Raw genomic sequence first — 23368 nt, 5'->3', positions numbered from 1 at the left:
CTTTAAGTAGGGGCGGACCCGGGCCTAACATAGGTCTAACGCAAGGTTAGAGCTTAACTGTAATATTCTTACATAGGGGCGGGACCGGAGGACCCGGGCCTAAACATAAGTCTAACTTGAAATTAAAGTATAGCAATCCATTCCGGTCAAGCCGGGAGCATAAAAAAGGATGCAATAACAAGGAATTAAGACACATGGTGTCTGATTTCCCGGGGCGGAGTAGACCCCGGGCCGGGAAATAAAAGTATATCCAATACCAATTCATTTAGGGACTCCGGGGTAGTGATCTGTCATATATAATCATCATAGGACATGTTATAAAATAATAGGGGGGCGGAACTGTAGCTAAGAACCGCCAATCGAACCCGGAGGGTTTCGTATAACATAAGCCAGAGTGAAAAGTGAATATAAAATAAGGTGCACCGGGATCCAACTCTGTTGACCGGTGGCCAACCAGACTAGACAGAGACGAACCCGCCGGGCCACCCGGAGGACAAAGTCCATAAACACTGAACTACCCCCTCTAAAAGGAGGGAAGGCAACGGTCCCTTAGTGGAGGGGGGAGAAGCCTAGCCGCCCACCTAGCTAGAGGGGGAGCGTGGGGGAGGATCACGTGATACGAGGCAGCAGGGCTACCAACTGACGATCCCCAACCAGACAGATCAAACGGAGTAATGGCACAAATATTCATTATAATAATAATAATAGCGTTAAATTATATGAATAAACACATAGAAAATTTTTGGGCAAGGCATGCAACATAATAATTAAATCACAAAAGACACACCTGATGGCTAAAAATAACATTGCCGCCTAGCATGAAGGTCGGCAGCCATAACGATACGTAAATGATATCGGCCCAAAAATTGAACCACGAGGATTCTAAACGCTAAATAATGAATATTCACAATAACAAATAATATTTGATAATAAAAATAATACACATAGTAACACCGCAAGTGAAAATTAAAAGCTCTCAAAAACAGGAGTACCAACTGTAGTGAAATCAAGCAAGATCGGTATGAACGAAGAGAATAAACTCCTATAATATAAATATTAAACGATCTAGGTTGCTCAAAACACAGTAAAACCCAGCTTGGTACTTAACTTAGACGGTGTCTCCTGGGAAACCGACGAAGAAGCCATAATTCAATGGAAAAATAACCAAAATCGAGAGCACAACAAAAATGCGGGTTACTTTACTCGTCGTGCTAAAAGGAGTTAGGTTCTGAGCGGATGCATTGTTAGTAGTACCGAGTGAGGTTGAACGGCTCTCCTCTATTGGGGTTCTCTGTCGTGGATTAATCTAAATAGTGCGGGACCTCTGGAATATACGCCCAATTTTATACCGACACCAATAGGTGAGCGAGCTAGTTAACCTAGCACTCCTTTACATTTTTTCTCTGGTATATTTAGCAGTAAATTACCTAAGAATAAGTGCTAAATGGAGCTTATTCACTGGGCGGCACAGGTTCGAGCCCAGAAATATACATAAACACGAAAAATGTTTACATATATATTGAGTAAAAGAAAAGTAAGTGATTAAGTAACCAAACAATGGCTGCCAAGCGAGGACAAAGACAGAGACGTCTGTCCATTGTCCGAGCCAAAAGTGAAGTGAAGCAGTTCACCGATGTGTGAGGGGGGGAGAGTTAGCTAGCTACCACTCCCATACCCCCCTGCTAACTAGCGCGGGGGTAATACACCCTCGTTAAATTCTAATGGCTAGCCATTTCAGCTACGCCGAAAGGTAAACCCAATGTAAATAGCGTGGTTTGTATTTCGGTTACGGAACAAATATTGTTTATGCATTTTGGCGCAGAAACATCTGCCCTTCATTTTTATGTATGATTCCTTATTATATGTCAAGCATGGCCTTTTATATCAATCTTAATGTCAATGTCAGAAAACACAAATGCCTCGCATTTCTCACCTGTTCGCAGTTGGTCAGTTACCTGCACAGCAGGGTGCTACATTGCCCTCCGCACAGGTCAATGTACTCTGCCCGTCTCAGGAATAAAGCATCACTCGGCTATGGTCTGTCTCTCATACCTACCTACTGGTGACCATGGAGTGACAGACCATAGCTGAATGATGCTTTATTCCTGAGACGGGCAGAGTACATTGACCTGTGAGGACAGCAATGCAGCACCCTGTTGAGTTATAGCTTTGCGTTGCAGCCTCTATTCAAGCATGGTCTCGGCTTCCATACCACATTATCAGACAAAATATATAAAACACTCGTTTACATTCTACCCTTTCATTAAAATGATAAATAAAATAAGTGCTATAAATATATTGAACATTCCACTATTGAAAACATAAAATAAGGGGGTTTACAATATAAAATGGGCCCTTTATTCTGTTCGAACTAATAACTTACAACAGAATCACCACCTATCAGTGTTTTTCTGAACTAAAGTGGCGGATGAAGACTTGTGTGACCTGTGCTAAACTTCAAAAGGAGCAAAATGGGATTTTTTAAAATTAAAATCTGTAATTTTGTTAATAGAGCTTTCTGGCACTTTTATAGGGGATTCAAAGCAGTGTATTTGCTACCAGATCAGCATTATTGTTTTTGCAAACCCATTTTTTGATTCCAAAACCTTTGGAAGAAAACCAAGGAAGTGTGTATGACACCAATCAGAAATGGCATTTATTCATAAATCCTCCCATACCTGGGTGGGAAATACATGATGTATGCCTCATAACAAGCAGGCAAATACTCATATAAATGTTGTGGCAGGGATAATAATAGTAATAATAATAATAATAATAATAATAATAGAAGAGACTCAAGCTATGGTAAGCATCTCTTCTAGGAGAAGGACACTCCAAAATCAAACCATTGTTCTCTAGTCTTGGGTAGTGCCATAGCCTCTGTACCATGATCTTCCACTGTCTTGGGTTAGAGTTGTCTTGCTTGAGGTGACACTCAGGCCCACTATTCTATCTAATTTCTCTTCCTCTTGTTTTGTTAAAGATTTTGGTAAAATGTTATTTTTATAATAAAATAAATTTTTGAATATACTTACCCGGTGATTATATAAGCTGCAACTCTGTTGCTCGACAGAAAACTCTACGTTAAAAATCCGCCAGCGATCGCTATGCAGGTAGGGGGTGTACTTCAACAGCGCCATCTGTCGTGCAGGTACTCAGTACTCAATGTAAACACAACTCAATTTTCTCCTCGGTCCACTGGGTCTCTATTGGGGAGGAAGGGAGGGTCCTTTAATATATAATCACCGGGTAAGTATATTCAAAAATTTATTTTATTATAAAAATAACATTTTTCAATATTTAACTTAGCCGGTGATTATACAGTATAAGCTGATTCACACCCAGGGGGGTGGGTAGAGACCAGCAATAATTGTTTACATTATTATGAGCTAAGGATTTTTTATTTCATTTTAGCAGTTATTCAAAATAACAAACATAAAATAAATAAGTACCTGGTAAGGAAGTCGACTTGAACAATTACTCTGCCTTTTTAAGTACGTCTTCCTTACGGAGCCTCGCGATCCTCTTAGGATGCTGAGCGACCCCTAGGAGCTGAAGTATCAAGGGTTGCAACCCATACAACAGGACCTCATCAAAACCTCTAATCTAGGCGCTTCTCAAGAAATGACTTTGACCACCCGCCAAATCAAGTAGGATGCGAAAGGCTTCTTAGCCTTCCGGACAACCCAAAAACAATAATAAAACATTTCAAGAGAAAGATTAAAAAGGTTATGGAATTAGGGAATTGTAGTGGTTGAGCCCTCACCCACTACTGCACTCGTTGCTACGAATGGTCCCAGGGTGTAGCAGTTCTCGTAAAGAGACTGGACATTCTTAAGATAAAAAGACGCGAACACTGACTTGCTTTTCCAATAGGTTGCGTCGATTATACTTTGCAGAGATCTATTTTGTTTAAAGGCCACGGAAGTTGCGACAGCTCTAACTTCGTGTGTCCTTACCTTCAGCAAAGCTTGGTCTTCCTCATTCAGATGGGAATGAGCTTCTCGTATTAACAGTCTGATAAAATAGGATAAAGCATTCTTTGACATAGGCAAAGATGGTTTCTTAACTGAACACCATAAAGCTTCAGACGGGCCTCGTAAAGGTTTAGTTCGTTTTAAATAGAACTTAAGAGCTCTTACAGGGCATAAGACTCTTTCTAGTTCATTTCCAACCATACGATAAGTTTGGAATATCGAACAATATTGGCCAAGGCCGAGAAGGCAGCTCGTTTTGGCTAGAAAACCAAGTTGTAGAACATGTAGCCGTTTCGGATGAGAATCCGATGTTCTTGCTGAAGGCATGAATCTCACTGACTCTTTTAGCTGTGGCTAAGCATACCAGGAAAAGAGTCTTTAAGGTGAGATCTTTCAGGGAGGCTGATTGTAGCGGTTCGAACCTGTCTGACATAAGGAATCTTAGTACCACGTCTAAATTCCAACCAGGTGTAACCAAACGACGCTCCTTCGTGGTCTCAAAAGACTTAAGGAGGTCCTGTAGATCTTTATTGTTGGAAAGATCTAAGCCTCTGTGACGGAAGACTGATGCCAACATGCTTCTGTAACCCTTGATAGTGGGAGCTGAAAAAGATCGTTCTTTCCTCAGATATAAGAGGAAGTCAGCTATTTGAGTTACAGAGGTACTGGTCGAGGATACGGATACTGACTTGCACCAGTTTCGGAAGATTTCCCACTTCGATTGGTAGACTCTAAGGGTGGATGTTCTCCTTGCTCTAGCAATCGCTCTGGCTGCCTCCTTCGAAAAGCCTCTAGCTCTCGAGAGTCTTTCGATAGTCTGAAGGCAGTCAGACGAAGAGCGTGGAGGCCTTGGTGTACCTTCTTTACGTGTGGCTGACGTAGAAGGTCCACCCTTAGGGGAAGTGTTCTGGGAACGTCTACTAGCCATCGAAGTACCTCGGTGAACCATTCTCTCGCGGGCCAGAGGGAAGCAACTAGCGTCAACCTTGTCCCTTCGTGAGAGGCGAACTTCTGCAGTACCTTGTTGACAATCTTGAACGGAGGGAATGCATATAGATCTAGATGTGACCAATCTAGGAGAAAGGCATCTATATGAACTGCTGCTGGGTCCGGGATTGGTGAGCAAAATATTGGGAGCCTCTTGGTCATCGAGGTTGCGAAGAGATCTATGGTTGGCTGGCCCCAGGTGGCCCAAAGTCTCTTGCAAACATCCTTGTGGAGGGTCCATTCTGTTGGAATTATTTGTCCCTTCCGACTGAGACAATCTGCCATGACATTCAAGTTGCCTTGGATGAACCTCGTTACTAGTGATATGTCTAGACCTTTTGACCAGGTGAGGAGGTCCCTTGCGATCTCGTACAACGTCAGAGAGTAGGTCCCTCCTTGCTTGGAGATGTACGCCAAAGCCGTGGTGTTGTCCGAGTTCACCTCCACCACTTTGCCTTGAAGGAGAGACCTGAAGCTTTTCCAGGCCAGACGTACTGCCAGTAGCTCCTTGCAGTTGAAATGCATTGTCCTTTGACTCGAGTTCCATAATCCCGAGCATTCCCGACCGTCTAATGTCGCACCCCAGCCTACGTCCGATGCGTCCGAGAAGAGAACGTGGTTGGGAGTCTGAACAGTCAGGGGAAGACCCTCTCTTAGGTTGATATAGTCCTTTCACCAAGTCAGAACAGACTTTATCTTTTCGGAAACCGGGATCGAGACCGCTTCTAGCGTCTTGTCCTTTTTCCAGTGAAAAGCTAGATGGTATAGAAGAGGACGGAGGTGTAGTCTTCCTAGTGACACAAATTGATCCACGGATGACAGCGTCCCTACCAGACTCATCCACAGCCTGACTGAGCAGCGTTCCTTCTTCAGCATCTTCTGGATGGATAGCAGGGCTGGGGGCTGATCGTCTTGTTCAGCAACGTCCTCATCAGAGGGTTCCTCATCCGAAACTGATGAGGAAACGGCAACGGAGTGGGCAACGTCTGACTCGCTGAATCCGGTCGCACTGGTGGATGCGTGACGGAGCCGGACGCAATATCATGGAACTGCTGCACAGTCTGTGAACTGTCAACAACCATGGGTGCGCGAGGAAGTACAGCGTCAACCCGAAACTGTCTAGACCGTCTGGGTTGTGCAGTCAACACCCTACCGGGTTGCTGAGGTTGACGCACTGCGTCACAACAAGTCACCTCTGCTGGTTGTTGAACGTCCTGAACGTCAACAACCACCTCCGAGCTTCGCTTAACGTCAACGTGCGGCTGGCAACCCACACTGGGTCGCATCGGTGGAGGAACCACCTCAATTGGCAGACGCGAGTAGGTTACCTCAGCGTCAACAGGGCGCACGACCGACCGGTTGGAAGGTTGTTGGCCAGAAGGTTCTTCTCCGCATTTAAGTCCTCTATCAAGGACGCAAGCTTGGACTGCATGTCTTGCAGCAAAGCCCATTTAGGGTCTACGGGAGCAGGTGTGGCAACAGACGGGGTTAGCGACTGAGGCGGAACCGTTTACCATCCCTGAAAGCCTTGTTATGCGTGACATAATAGTACAGCAAAACTTCAAAGGCTCGACAACAGTTGAGAAGTTGACCTGTAAACAACTTGGAGCGTCTCCTGGCTAGGCGCCAGGGAGAGTCTACCAGAATTGAGAAGTCTATCTGGGCAGAGGCATGAACTCCCAAGCCGAGAACTTCTCTCGTGTCATATCAGACTCTCGCTCTATAAACCAGTTTAAAAGAAGGGAAAGCAAAGGCTGTATCCCCCAAACTCCTCCTGGTGAAAAAACCAGTCGCCTAGCCAACGTAACGCTCTCTAGGAGAGCGAGAGAGCACTAGCTTAAAAACAACGGCTTCGAAGTAGCTAGGCCTAGTGTAAGTTCTGACGTTTAGGCGAACGAGGAGCAGCAGTTACAAGATCCGGACGAAGATCCTTAAAAAATTCATCATGATTTAATTAAAGTCCATAGGAGGCTAAGCAGCTTAAGGCCCCTCTCCATCTGACAGAGTCCTCAAGGGAATATCAGTAGGAGGGAGAACAGCAACTTCCTCATCTACAGGAACCTTGTCCGATAAAAGCTGAGTCTCTCACTGGTGCATTAGTAGCGGACCAGAACGCAACGTCATGTAACTGCTGGACAGTCTGTGAACTGTCAACAACTGAACTGTCAACCACAACAGGTGCGTGAGGACGTACAGCGTCCACTCGAGACTGCTTTGACTGCCTAGACTGAGCAGTCAAAACAACTCTAGAATGCGGAGGTTGACGCACCGCGTCAAAACAAAACAACTTAGACTGTTGTTGTACCTCGCGAACGTCAACGGAAGGTTCCGTGCGTCGCTGAACGTCAACATGCGGCTGGCAGGGTACACTGGAACGCATGGGTGGCGGGACTCTCTCAGCTGGAGTGCGGCAGAAGGTCGCCTCAGCGTCCACAGGACGCACAACCGTGGTTGGTTGTAGGCTAGAGGTTGGTGCAGCGTCAACCTTCTCCGCACGAAAGTCCTGCATCAATGACGTTAACTGAGACTGCATGGTCTGCAGCAAAGACCACTTAGGGTCTACAGGAGCAGGTGCGGCAACAGACGGTGTGACTGCCTGATGCGGTACCGCTTTGCCTCTCTTAGGAGGTGAGCAGTCGTCGGAAGACTGCAGCGAGTCCGAACTGACCCAGTGGCTACAACTGGGCCGTTGGACTTGCGCGGAAGGGACCGACTTGCGCTTAAGAGGCCGCGAGACCTTGGTCCATGGTTTCTTACGAGAAACCTCTTCCGCAGACGAGGAATAAATGGGCTCTCTCGTCTTTGTATGGGTGGGGCGATCTTGGGTAGATACGCCCGAAACCACGGAGGGAACGTCTGTTCGCTGATTAAAGCCTCTCGAACCCTTTGGTCGTACGACATTGCTTCTCCCCTGGGCTTGGGAGCTTGCAAGAGGTCCCGGACTGGGAGGACGACAGGCACGAACAGACGAACCCTCGGACGCAACACTGTAACACTTTGCGCCTCGGACGCAACACTGTAACACTTTGCGTATATCACTTTATCACTTCGATTTTCTGTTTTGCACTTATTTCTACCTGAAACACGCAATTCTACCCTTCATTAAAAGGTAGTAATTGCGAAATAGTCGTATAATGCAAGCTCATAATACCAGCAAAAAACAGAAAACATATTTTAAGATAAAAAGAAAAATCAGTGGCTGGGAAAGAGACTAAACACTAGTTCATATAACTACGTTTTCAATCTCTCACCGCACATAGCCTGGGGACGAGAATAAAAACCTAAAAACGTTTATCCTTCCTCCCCATACAGAGACTAGGGACGAGAGTAAGACGAGAACAACGTTCCCGCTTGAACGGAACGTTTACTCTCCTCTCTCTCCCTCCGTCTCTATCTCTCTCTCTCTTTCTCTCTTGATTTCGCACCTAAGAGGAGAGCCCAATTATATATCGTCAAAAAAACATGTTATTTGACTAAAGGAAAAAACTGAAAGGTTTTTCAAATAAAAAGTTCCTTTAAATTAGAATTTAAAACATTTAAGCTAAGAAAGAATGAACAAAACGTCAGAAACGATTTACTCTTACTGCAAAGTGAAACCGTGATACACTCTCTCTCTATCGTAACGATAGAGCGCATGTTGAACGTCCTGAACGTCAACAACTGCGTAGCATAAAAAACTAAACGTTAGTTCATCTTTGAAAACAGTACGAAGACTATCAAAGAAAATCTTTCATAAAATATTACATTTAAAAAGTTTTAAATCCTTAGCTCTTTAAAAGCTAATTACGATATAAAGGGCTCAACGTTGATTAACTTCGGTTTCCAAGTTAGGACCGCCTACTCTCAGGAAAGGTCTATATAAACAAAACATTAAAATTATTTTATATGTTTATAATAAATGGAAAGTTAATCGAAGAGGCCTAATAAAGGCGGAGAGATATAAAATATATAGAGGAAAATCTATAACGTGATATAATTACTAAAAGCCTAAACATACTTCCGTCTAAGGGAAGGGTCGGCCATTTAAAAGTGAAAGAAAGTCCATACTATCTTTGTCACCATAATTAAATCTATCCAAAACGAGTTCAAGTTTTGAGATGAAGATAAAACACCTGCATAGCGAAAGCTCAAAACTAGAATAGTGTACTTCACCAATAGTTGTGAAAACAAATCCAGTTAGCACAGCGAATTAGTAGGTCTTGCCGGTAGCCCGACAGAGAGAAAATTGAGTTCTGTGTTTACATTGAGTACTGAGTACCTGCACGACAGATGGCGCTGTTGAAGTACACCCCCTACCTGCATAGCGATCGCTGGCGGATTTTTAACGTAGAGTTTTCTGTCGAGCAACAGAGTTGCAGCTTATATAATCACCGGCTAAGTTTAATATTGAAAATTTAGTTTCATCCATTATTGGGAAACTGGAATAAAAATATATTTATTGCATCAGAAATAGTGTAGTTCCAACGAATTTAACGTTTATTTTGACCGCAAACCATCCGATTTAAAGATTTACTATGTACTTGGAGTTAAAACAACAAGTTGTTCTAGAATGCAGAAAGACCCTACTTCATCCCAACAATTATGGGGGACACCAGGTGGGAACCGGGGTTTTGGGGGGGGGGCGTCAAATGATATTTGCAATAAATGAATACTTATCCTTCCACCACCCCTCCCCCTATACCCCTACCTAGCCCTACCGGGGGGGCGGGGGGGCTCCGCCCCCCCTGCAACCCCCCCTTAAGGCCACAGTGATTTTCAGGGCACTACTGAACCTAATAAACCCACCTAACCTAGCCTAGGGGCCCTGTACCCCTACCTAGGCCTACCGGGGGGGGGGGCCTAATACAACCACCTAACCTAGGGCCCTGTACCTCTATCTAGGCCCAGCCCCTGCGAGGCCCCCCCCCCTTACAGCCACTACCTAACACATCCATCAAACCAAATCCAAAGTGATGGTACTGCTGTATACATCGTTATACTATCACCATTATAATATACTCTATAAATTAATGAAGCTTACCTTAAACTGTTGGTTCATAAAGATGTGCTGGTGCTTTGAGGAAAACGTGAAGCCGTTGCGAAGGTTCCTTGACATGCAGGAAAATTTTTATTTTGTAAAATTAAATTGTGTCTCTGGCACAAATCCACTAGTTTTTCCATATTCCCCGAATAAGTTACAACAAATTCATTGTAAGTTAGGAAACAGTCAGGACAAGAAGATGGAATTTCAACTTCTTGTGCAACATGAGATGACGTGCTTGCTATGGCCTTCATGTCTAAGAACGAAATGAAATGCCTGGGTAAGATAATGTATTGTCGCGCTGTGATTGGCCAAACATGTGTGACGTCATAGTGGACAGGCGCTGTGATTGGCCAAACGTGTAAGACTTCATAGTGGACTAGTTTGTCTGCGGATTATAGTGGTTACGGGGCTCATTTAAGCAAATACAAGACACAGTCAACAATAACAACAGACTTAGAAAAAATCTGGGAGGAAGACATGAGTAGCGTGAGTTTGATCGTCGATATATAAAGAACTAGGCATTTGCGACAGATAATATTTTACAGAAATACAACAAAAGACTTGCTTTACTCGGGAAATATATTATTATAATAGATTTCCCATAATGGATGAAACTGTAATAATACCAAGATTTTATAATTTATATAGTAAATATTTAATTTTATGTTGTTACTGTTCCAAAAAAATTTTATTTTTCCTTGTTTCCTTTCCACACTGGGCTACTTTCCTTGTTGAGGACCCTGGGCTTATAGGATCCTGCTTTTCCAGCTAGGGTTGTAGCTTACCAAGTAATAATAATAATAATAATAATGATAATAATAATAATAATAATAATAATAGTGTTATCTTGCCTAACCTAACAGGTTTCATTATAGAACAACGCAATGTTAGTGAGAACATTGGAACTCGCATAATTGAATTGATCTTTGGGTAAAATTTGTTGTTTTTACTGAAAAAAAAAAAAGGTTAACCACACCCCGTAACCACAATATCGATTAAAAATACACAAAGAAACAAAATATAGACAAATTTATATAAGCTAGCATAATGCATATATCTAAAGGGTAGTTTGCAACGCTACGGCCAAGCGTCCTAATTTGCTTATTATCGCTCCGACTGTTATCTTGTATAGTATAAAAACGTTTGGAAATGGTCTACGGATCTTAAATATGTTGTGTAAGGGGGGTCCGGGGGGGCGCAGCCCTCCTGGGTAAGGACACGGCTTTTAGCATAGGTTAGGTGGGTTTTTTAAGTTAGCTTCTCCCATCGTACACTAGGTAAGGAAACTGTTGTGTAAGGGGGGGTCCGGGGGGCGAAGCCCCCCTTGGGTAAGGATACGGCTTTTAGCATAGGTTAGGTGGGTTTTTTAAGTTAGCTTCTCCCGCCAAAATAGTTTTAGAACGACAGCCACAGTTCAGAATATTCCCGTTTTCTACGGGATCTGGCCGTCACCCTACAAAGGCTCCTATCTAAACAAATAGAGTTTGGTATACTTCACATACACAGTATCTGAGAAATACTAGGCTAGTAAAACCATTCCAGCCCATGGCATATTCATTTGGAATGTCAAGCATTTATAACTTCCAATATCTATTTTCTTACCTTTTCATGTTCTCGCAGTAAATATTTCAATAGTATATATACCACAGAGGAAGTACGTATTATTCATATTTCCTTCAATGGATGGTGATAAGCTTCGGTGGCGTTGATAAAATTATACTCCGCATTTGTCTTGCATTAAAATTAACTTTACTTAATCTACTTCGCCGGCTAGATTTTAAATTACACATATTGTTAAAGTTTCATTAATCCTAGAATTAACATTAATAAACTGAAATAGCTTCATAACTCCACATTGGCTCAAGAAGAACTCTTTAATCACTCAATAACTGAAACTGACAGCCCAGTGTTGACAGTCTGATCGGTTTGCCTGGAATTCCCCGAAAATCATGTCAAAATTTCCCCAAAACCTTAAAAAATTTCCCATTTCCCAATAATTCTTATATTCAATGGTTAAGGGAAATTATATACCTTATTAACATAGAAAGGACACTTACAAATAGGCTGGAGGATGTATATTTCGATTATGTACAATAACAATACACTTAAAAAGGTGCATTTCTTACCTCTTCAACAGTTTTAAATGCGATATTTAATGTTTTAGAAATCTTGCAGAAGAATTTTACAGAAAGGAGACGTATATCTAAGGAAGTCCATTGCTCAGTATATGGAATTACAATTAAGATTGACTTTATATGGATGCACTTCTGGTAGTTTTAATCTATATCACACATGGTGACTGACCATGGCTTAAAACATTTTCCAGCAACACTCCATGTAAATTTACCAAATTTATCAGGTAATAGATTTTAAGACAAAAAAATATATATATACTATGAAAACATTTAATACAAAAAAAAAACAATAACCTAAAGACTTTTATTTTACAAACTTGAATCTTGATTTTACAATAGTGAATTGATGCATGTAGGACGTTCAACTCAATTAATTTATTTTAGCTCAATTAATAAATCCAATAAATTCCCCAGATTCCCTAAATAATTTGTTCTCAAAACTAAAATTCCCCAAATCTCAACCCAACTTCCCCATCATGAACCCAAATTCCCCGCATCTAGGGAAAATTTCCCATTCTAGCAGCATTGACTGACACTCGAATACTATGCCAGTGTTGCCAGATGGGTTAGTCTAAAAATCCCCAAAACTAATGATAAAAAAAAATCCCAAAACAACCCAAAAATCCCCATCTCCAGAAATATATTTTCTTCTAATCCTGTAACATTACTATTAAAGAAATTACTCACTATACTTCATATGAGTGCTAGCAAACTAATTACAACAATATAGGCTAAGGGTTTACTCATCTTTGTTTCTCCACAGAAATTTGTACAGAATGTCCCCCTCAGACACCGAAAATCCCAAAATCTAGGGATAAATTCCCATATCTGGCAACATTGTACTGTGCTGCCATCTTAATCTCAAGTTATAGGAATTATCATTTGAGTCCTTTGTCAGGCTGGGAGGAACGTAGAGAGTAGAGGGCCCCTTTTTGTTGTTTCATTTGTTGATGTCGGCTACCCCCAAAATTGGGGGAAGTGCCTTGGTATATGTATGTATGTACAAATGACAAAGGCCTCAGACGTGTCCTTATTCATGTCTGGGGTTTGGTGACTTTTCATCACCACGCTTATTAGGATTAGTGAATTTGTATAATATAAAACTGACTAAAAATAGGGTATTATTTACTTGGGAAGATTAGTTTGGGCTTAGACAATGTGGATCAAATGATCCTTGATAAACGAATGGGGAAAGTGAAGGTGATATGGTGTATGGGACATACTTTTTATAAGATGATTATTAAAAGTCTAAAAGATAATTAATGCGTAGAGACAAATTAAAAATCAAAGAATATGTTGAGATGTATAGGTAGAAGAATAAATAGTTTGGTGTAAAAGTAAGTCTGAGACATTGATGTTTACAAATGATACAGTAGGGTACTAACTGGTGATAGTAAAGAAAAATTGCAGAATATAACGAAAGTTGGTATAAAGGAGCATGAATAATGTTTTGCTGTGGTGTATAATTTGAAGTGTTGGGAGGGCGAAGGACCGGGAGACCTTAAAAGCACTGGATATGAAAGGATTGGAAAGAAAAGACACATACTATTCTCAGGTATCACACCAGTGTATATATAGAAGGAGGAATATTATGGAATATGGTTTAATGGCAATATAAATATGAATACTTATATATATATATATATATATATATATATATATATATATATATATATATATATATATATATATATATATATATATTGCATATATATATATATATATATATATATACAATATATATATATATATATATATATATATATATATATATATATATATATGCTATATATATATATATATATATATATATATATATATATATACAATATATATATATATATATATATATATATATATATATATATATATATATAGCGCCTGTTATTACTAAATTAACAAGGCTTCACTGTATTTGAATAAGCTACATTCCTTAATATTTGTATAAAATTAAATATTGCCTTTGATAATCGTGTAACCTAGGATGATAAAAGCTTAATTATCCTACATTCATATGAAATGGCGTATTTAAAGTAAAAAGCAAGCCTTTTGTTCGATGACTAAGAGATCCTATCACTCAACTGTCCTACTCAAACTGAATTTCAACCAAATAATGCATTTTTTCTGTTTACATTATCATAGTGAGCATTTTTTCCCCTCCTATATTAACTTTTGTCGGGTTTAGTGGGATGATTGGTGACAGAACTAAATGAATTTTACAAGTGATTAGAATAAGTTTTTGCAAAGGGAGTCCATGGAATACTGTAAATCACTCCAACTTGTAAATAATTTGTAACTTATATTAAGCGAAGCTTTGTTAATAGTTTAGAAGATATGTGTACAGTATATATATATATATATATATATATATATATATATATATATATATATATACATATACATATATATATATATATATATATATATATATATATATATATATATATACACATATATACATACATATATATATATATATATATATATATATATATATATATATGATAATGAGCTTATAAGCATAGCAAACATCTTGTATTTAGTAAATACCATTGGAGGCTCACAAAAAGGTGAGGTACATTTAGCCAATGCATACCTGATGAACAGGAGGGAGCAAGCTCTGTATATTCCTCTGTCCAGTAATGTAGTGGCCCTGGGGAATTGTGGACACCAAAATATGAATGATTTATGGAGTTAAGATTAAACAAACTATGCTTTGACTAAGGCACGTACTTCAAAAATGGCGAGGCAGCAATAATTTGTATAGCTGAAGATAATAATTAACTACAGAACCCTCCATCATGCATCTAGAGTTGTTCTTATACTTTTTCTTAATGGTAATTACTGCTTCAGGGGTCCCAGTGGAATGTGAGCTACATACATAGCCTATTCTGGGGTTTTAGAAAGCAAAATTCTATGTTTCCTTTCAGAGGCTTTTATAATACAGTATCTTGGTCCCCACCAAACCCCAAGGATGTCATTTTTATAATTTCTTTCTGATCAAACTTTGGAGAATTTCACTCGATTTAATTTCTGTATTACCAACTTATACATAACGTACTTGAGCACTAGCTTCTAAAAACTACAATTTTTCTTTCCCCAATGGGGTCTGTAAAGGACGCTTTGACTAAAGATTGGCCCCATTTGCACACCACTTACAAATTGACTTTTAAAAGAAAATATGAACTTGTGAAATTAGATATTCCTAAAATTGTTATTAGCCAAATACAGTGACATCTGATATTTATATTCATTTATGTAATTTTCCTATATAGAATACATGTAGCATAAACAAATCTCTACATAGATACTTCAAAACTACCATCTTTTATAAATCCCATCAAGTCTATACGACGTACTTCCAAGGCATTCATTTCTTAATAAGATAATGTTACACAAAGCTCTTATTTTAAACAATAACAATAAAAAACTTAATAACAAGGGCTATTAACTAATAGCTGCTTATTGTATAACCTCTTTGGTTCACTAAATATTTCCAGTTGTTGTAATGACTAATAATAACTGGATTAGCAATTCCAATTTCCCTCGAGTAAAATGAACACATAAGGGCTAAGTATATTAATGAACTTCAAAACAGCCATTAGATTGGTTATGATAGGGTACATGTGTACAGGGAAAATAAAGCCATCAAAAATACTACAATAGTACCTCGTTACGAATAAATTTGAATACAAGCAAATCGGGATACATAAAGACAAATCTGAATGAGGTTACGAGTATTGAATTAGCCTGGAAGCATAAATTATGTGAATAAGTTAATTTTCAGTCAACAAGTACTAATGAGAATCTCATGAAATCAGTCACATGGTGCCCATACGCCACTTACTCAGTGTTCACACTATATAATGTACATTATTTTCACCCTATTTAGGTGGGAGGAACTGAAACATAAATTTCAAGATTGAACTGTACACTCCTCTTGCCTTAGTATTAGAACATTTCAGCTTTTCAAATGAATTTTGTAAAATTAGCACCACAGTGAGCTGTCATGTGAGACATGAAATCTACCTACACAAAATAACTAGCCAGAATAAGATTTTCTATCTATTTGCTTCAGATAACTTCCACTTCATCAGCCCTCCTCAAGACCTTCGTTATAATCCTGCAGCCAAAGATAAACATGGGTTACTAAAGGTGAGTACACATTCTGGTAAATACTCAGTATATTACCTTATCTGCAATACACCATACTTTAAATAAAAGTATATTACAGGTCTAGGCAAACTCCTATTTCAAGTACCAATAGAATACTGTATAGCTCCAGACAACAACTATCTTCCAGAAATCATGTATTATTTATGTGAAAGTGTAATTTAGACAATACAATAAGCAATAGCAAAGATGGCATGTTACATAAACTCCACCACAGATTGGATGAAGGGTCTTCGTGGTTTTTCCAATTTCCTGAATGTCACTCACTCAAATCAATTTCTTTTCATTAGGATAATGCAGCCTCCATCAGCTGGAGGGATCTTGAAAATAACGTCAGCTTTTGGGTAGAATGACATAGAGACATCGATGGCAAATCTGCTTATGTGGAAACAGCCGACAGTGAAAGGAATATTTAACTTCCACCGGGCCTCTGGAATATTTCTGTTCGTGCAATGCAAGGTCACAGTGCTAGTGGAAAAACATATACAAATGCTTCTGTGAATGGTAAGTACCTCAATGCTACTGCAGTAATTTTCTATGTTTAATGATTACATATCTTGCTTCATGACTTTTGTAAAAATAATCTTCTGGATAATTTCAGAAAAGAAGACGGATGACTACTTTTGAAGTATTTAAGGAATTTCCTTTCCATTACCAACTTATGATAAATTCTTTAGAATGTGTAGAGAGCACTTTATATCTATTCGATTACATTATGCTTGATTCCTAAAATGCTCATTATAAAATAGTTATTAATGTTTCATTCACCTCAGCATTCCTGGATGGGCAACACTCATATTAAAACTTCCAATAAAAATTAAAAGTACTGTATAGCATTAGTCCCAGTTACAATATTTTCCATTATTTGTGAAATAAAAATTTTAAAAAATGCATAAAAATCAAAGAATTCACTTCATAAGAAAATATCAAGTAAATCACTTCAAAAGAAAATGAGTCAAAAAGTTAGCAATTACGCTTGAACCTGTTAAAATATCTATATTTTCAAAAGTTGCTCACCTCTAAATGGACAGAACAGGCTGTAACAATACTGTGCGGGTAAAAAGGGTATAGCAACTCTTCATTAAAGGATATTACTGTTGATACTGGGCCTCTACTGTAAGATTAATATCTGAATTCTAATGTACTCTTTTAAAACTTTACCTGTAAATTTGTTAAACAACTTTCCTGGATGTTACATAATTTTGATGTTTAGGATTCCAGATATTGTAATGCCAATACGTTTTATCAAATACTCTTTTTTTCCCCCCATTTTACAGTATCTGATCTTTTATTTCTGAAATTCTTTCTGATTAGTGTTTATCACTGATTTCCATTAACTGTAGTATGCCACTTAACTTTCTGGCATAACATATAAATCATCATGATTATATATCTATATTTGTTGATGTATTCTTCTTTCTGTTGAATACAACTGCCTGTTAACATGAATTCCTTTACTTACCATTCTTATTGACATTGCTTTGTGGTCTTTGTCTATTCTGGTTTTAATTCATACAGTATTAAGAAAATTCCTAAGAGATTCCAATGTTTCCCTGAGCACCCTACTTAATAAAAGTGTTAACCTCCCTTCTTGCCTTCATTTTACAATTATTGACATGATTGAACACTATCTGGTGTTAGGAAAACTACATATCATCATTTTATAATCTTGTTTAAAGCCGCCAATTTTACTGGACACAAAGAATCTAAATACCAGTAGATGAATTAATCTCCATCGAGAAAACTGTCAGATATGGCTACATTACAACTACAGTGATCACAACCTTTAAATTAAGTATTACAGAATTCAAATTAATCCCCTACGGACCATTTTTCAAGCTCTTTGGTTGACTACATCAACATCAAACATATAGTAATGCAATAAACACAAAAAAATGCATAAAAAAATTATGAAACAGATTGTTGGCATTAAGAAAGTATGCCCAAATAATTAGTGGCAAAAATACAGTAAGAGCAAAGGTAATTACCAAACTTGTCCCAGATTTTCCCAAAACAGCGCACTTTGCCGCAATATAGAAAAAAAGGCATGGTAAGAAAGTGGTTGCTGTGAGCAAGAACTAACTACTAAGCTGACCATTTGTCACATTAAAAACACTTGTAAAACCTTCACCAAAAACCGAACCAAATGATGGAAAGATGTACAACTAAGAGAAAAACATTGATTAGATTATAGACAGCAAGCACTGTGAGAGCTAAGTTTTCTGGATGATCAACAACTTAGTCTATCTCGTTATACCTGTGATGACACTACCAACTGTTCAGTACTTATCAAATTAAGAATTTACTTTTTTATCATTTAACCAAATACGATAGTGAGAAATTACTTAAATGATTGAAGATTAACTCAATTTTAAAGATGAAGTTTTGCACCGGAATGTGATTAGTAATAATCAATAGAACAGCAGTCCAGTGAATAAAGCTGTTGATAGCACTACAGGTTCACAAAATGCAAGGGCAGTAGCTGACATACCTGAAGATAGAGAGAATATATGTATAGTGAGACTGTTTTCTGTTTGATAGACAAAATTTTGGAACATTTGGTAAACTAATTTTAGGTATATACAGTATATTTTCCTTGGGGATGTGCTATAAAGTATAAAGTAAATTTCATACACAAGAACAAAATGCATTCCAACATTACGTTCTCGGGCCGAAAAGTTCTCAGGTTCGACATCATTACCCTAGGCATCTAGCTCATAATCGCTATCCCCCTATCCAACCTCACTAATGCTAGTGAGCTAGCCCACATATATATCAAGAATGCTTATAACGATTAGTACATAATAAGATGCTTTAAAAAGGAAGCTAATTAAATTGTACTGAAACATCTTTATTCTATTGCTCAAATATTATTTTTGATGAAAGTTCTCATATAGAAGACTTATTTGTAGGATTAATGACATTTCTGTAAACCATCTGTTACTTTATATTATTGCTAACAATCCTCTTTCTCCTAAGACTGATCATATACTCCCAGCAAGTCAGCTGCCACTCTGTTGCTATTTCATGGGATGAGTGGCCTCTCCCTTTGGGGCCAATACACTACAATGCAACACTGAAATACAAGAAGGAGATCTTGCAATTATCAACCCCTCTGTATTGCTCTGGAAACCACACTGACTGCCAATATAAATTCAACAACCTAATTTTTTTTCAAAATTTTCCAAGGACCTGAAAAATAAGCTTTCAATGGATTTCCTGGAATGGGTAACAAAACCAAAACTTTGTCGCCTACCGCAAAGTCACGTGCTTTAGACCTTCTGTCAGAAAAGTACTTCATTCTTTTTTTGCATACACAATAAATTTTCACCTGCAAATTTCCAAGCCTTGGTTAATTTATCGTCTAGATTAGACACAATCTAATAAATTGATCTCGGGGACGTCACCTTCCCAGGACTCTCGAACAACATCGAGAGGACCTCGAACACAATGGCCAAACACAAGGCTGAAAGGCGAAAAACCTAAAGACTGACTTGAGACAGAACGAAAAGCGAACAACAAATAAGGTAATTCCTCATCCCATTCAGAACCATTGATCAAACAATACTTCTTTACCATAGATTACAGAACTCCCTGACTTTCTGGATGATATGGAGAAGAGGTCACATGTTTTATGTTTAACTCTGCCATTTTATCTCTGAAATGTCTGCCAACAAAATTAGAACCACAATCCGATTGAATTATTTTAGGCATCCCAAACCTGGTGAAAAAGTCAATTAGTATATCTACAATTTTTACTCTTTTTATAGTACGTAGTGGTATTGCCTCGGGATATCGAGACCTTCTATCCATGATAGTCAAAATATATTCATTTCCACTATGAGTCCTTGGTAATGGTTCAACAATATCAACAATGACCTCCTTGTAAGGTTCGAAAACCACTGGAATAGGAAATAGAGGCGCTTTTGGAATAAGCTGATTGGGGTTACCGACCTTCTGACAGACATCACAGCTATTGACAAATTTCTTTACCTCCGCCTTCAACTTCGGCCAATAATAATTTATTAACAACTTGCCGGAAGTCTTATGAATGCCAAAATGTCCGGCCAAAGCACTTTCATGCGCCAATGATATCAACTCATTCCTGTAAACAAATGGAACCATTATCTGTTTCTAGCAGTGTAGCATAGGATTTGGCTAACTATGTTCGCCGAAGAATACTATCGGCATAGTATAACTAATTCCTAGAATGAAGACTAAATAACTAATGATATTTTAATTAGTTATTAGACCGGGAATGCTGTTCTGGCTAACTAAATAAAGCATACGAGGCAAACAGCAGCATCGCAACATGACGCCTCCGGTCAAGGCACAGCTCCACCACAAAACACAAGATTTAAGGATAAAAAATCGTTACTTTACGGCTAGAGCTTATTTATACAATACAAGAATATGGTACTCAACTTTCCAGAAGAAGGCGAGGCTGAAGATCGTGACATGACGTAAGAAATAGCGTACACTGGGAAAAACCAAACTATACAGGGATGCTACTAAAAACGGAATGAAGCGGACGGACGTGACGTCAGTCAAGATGGCGGACAGCTATGGCTGCCGTTTGTTTACGTCGCGAGGTACCGTAACAGTAACGTAGGAGGATAACTTTGCAACGGCTCCTCAGATAACTTGCCACCTTCCCCCTCGAAGCGTAAACGCTATGTGGGGTGCAGATAGCCATGTGGCGTGTCAAGCATACGTCCCCTGTTGATATACAATATCCTAAAGGGAAACCTTTAGGGTACTCGTGCCAGAAGTTAGAATTCTGTGAAACCTTTAGTTTAATTCTCTGGGAATATCCACTGTAGTCATATATACCCTCAGGAAGCTACTGAAGGAACCTTCCATCAGGACGTCATGGCTTGAGCCCTAAAATTAATATTATCAGCCTCCATAGGCCTACTCAACCTACATAAAATATTATTAATTATCTTAAATTTGGGACCAGTTATATCAGACACCTCACCTGACTCAATAGGGAGATCCCGAAAATCCTTTTTCTGAGCTTTGATAAGCTCTTCAGTAGTCCAATTCAGTTTGTCCTTCAAAATCCCAAGATCTACAACTACGCTATCACTACGTTCTAAACTACTTAAATCTAGATCAATTGTTGACTCTGCAGCGTTAACAATTCTAGCACTAGAACGAGTAACTGCTGCTACCTCACTATCAGGATTTATCAATATGGGATAGGTATTATTCTTAAGAGCAACATCATTCCCTATCACATCAACAACATTTTTAACCGGAAATTTATCAACAATGGCCAATTTCAAATTTCCTGCAAAGGAAAGGCAAATTAAATCAAAATTTTCAATAGCATAAGACTTTACCGTATCAGGAAAACCAGACAATACCACGAATTCCTCACTTTCAGGAACAAAATTACACGGCAATGCCTCCCTAAGGATCAAAGATTGAGCTGCTCCAGTATCACACAAAATACGTACTCGTCTTTTCTCGGACGAATTTGCGGAAGAGACACTATTGAAGGACAAATATTTATCAAAACAGCCATGTAGTCATTGGTCAGTGGACCTTGTTGGGATAGGTTCTCTCTCTCTCTCTCTCTCTCTCTCTCTCTCTCTCTCTCTCTCTCTCTCTCTCTCCCACACCCATCACTGGCCTACCATTAGCAATTTGCGATTCTCTAAACGCGTAACACATGCTCTTTACATGCCCCTTCTTATTGCAAAAGAAGCACGTCAATGTCTTCAATTTCTCTGGATTATATATATTAGGTATATTACCTATGTTAGGAGAAAAATTAATTTTAGTATAAGCATTACCCTGATCATTTGCTCTATAATTATTTCTGGTAAACATCCCTGCATTATTATTGTTAGAATTATTATTCCTACCTACTTTACCCCAACCAGACTTCACCCTTGTCGTTACTCCCCCTAACTCACTCTTACGAGACAAATGATATTCATCACTAGCGATGACTACCTCCTGAACGGTCTCGAGTTTTAACTCGAGAGGTGGACCTTCAGTTTATCCGGGACACACCTCTTAAACTCCTCCACCAACATTAATTCCTTCAATTTCTCAAAATCTACCACTTCCTTGGACCTGAGCCAATCACTAGCATATTGTTCTTTCTACCTTGCAAATTCAATAAAAGTTTGTTCCCTACTTTTTTCTAAGTTCTGAAGCGTTCCCTATAGGCTTCAGGGACTAACTCATAGGCCTTCAAGACAATAGCCTTCACACTCTCATAATCTGATGACAGATCCTCCTCCAGAGTTACATACACCCTCTGAGCTCTTCCAACCAATTTACTTTGTATAAGAGTGGTCCAATACTCTTGAGGCCACTCCAATCTTGCTGCAACCCTCTCAAATGATACAAAAATCTCTGCTACATTGTCTTCTTCAAATTTAGGCACAAATTTGAGAGCCTGCGCTCAATTAATAGCAGGCGTTACTGACCTATTTGGGGAAGGGGGAGGGGAAGAAGAGGAACCTGTGTCTCTCATGGCAATCTCATGCTGCCTCTCCTTTTCTCTTTCCTCTGCCTTAAACTTTTCTATTACAAACTCCATCTGCCTCAGAGCAATTTGCCTATCCAAAATTTCTACAGACAACAGTGCTTTATCAGGTTTCACTTGTTCCCCACCTGCCTTTTCAGTTTTAACATATTCATAAATTTGCAGTAGCAATACACCCTTTCTTATGGACACTTCATATTCCAATTCAAAATGCTGCACTAAAATTTTCTAGTCTTCCCTATTCAACTCTGCAAGCCTCTTTTGCCACCCCTCTCCGCTAGGGAGTTCTAATACATTAACAACCATAATGACCACTATTATTTACACAGAATACTAAATTTACACAAGACAACCATGAGGAGGTGAAAATATGCTGCCTGAAAAATAACCCCAGGAAATAACTTTGCACATACACCGGTGAATACTTAGGAACGAAAGATCCTGTCACGGTCGCCACTTTGTGATGGCTGGCTTGACCACCACACAAAACACTTAACTTATCAAATAGTATTCACCAATTACCATACCAAGTTCACAAAAGGTGGAATAGTATCAAACTTAATAA

General features: G+C 38.9%; 1 long non-coding RNA gene across 1 annotated transcript in view; it reads left to right on the top strand.

The window, feature by feature from the left end:
• LOC137646765 (uncharacterized) overlaps nucleotides 1-17384 on the top strand; it is a 119504-nt gene extending 102120 nt beyond the window's left edge. The window contains exons 2-3 of the long non-coding RNA XR_011045452.1: nucleotides 16201-16277; nucleotides 16586-17384. This is a non-coding gene — a long non-coding RNA (uncharacterized lncRNA). The remainder of the gene's footprint in view (nucleotides 1-16200; nucleotides 16278-16585) is intronic.
• Nucleotides 17385-23368: the final 5984 nt, after the last annotated feature.

The sequence above is a fragment of the Palaemon carinicauda genome, chromosome 9 (genome assembly GCF_036898095.1).
Source record: "Palaemon carinicauda isolate YSFRI2023 chromosome 9, ASM3689809v2, whole genome shotgun sequence".
NCBI lineage: Eukaryota > Metazoa > Arthropoda > Malacostraca > Decapoda > Palaemonidae > Palaemon > Palaemon carinicauda.
This window is presented reverse-complemented; position numbering and strand designations above follow the sequence as displayed.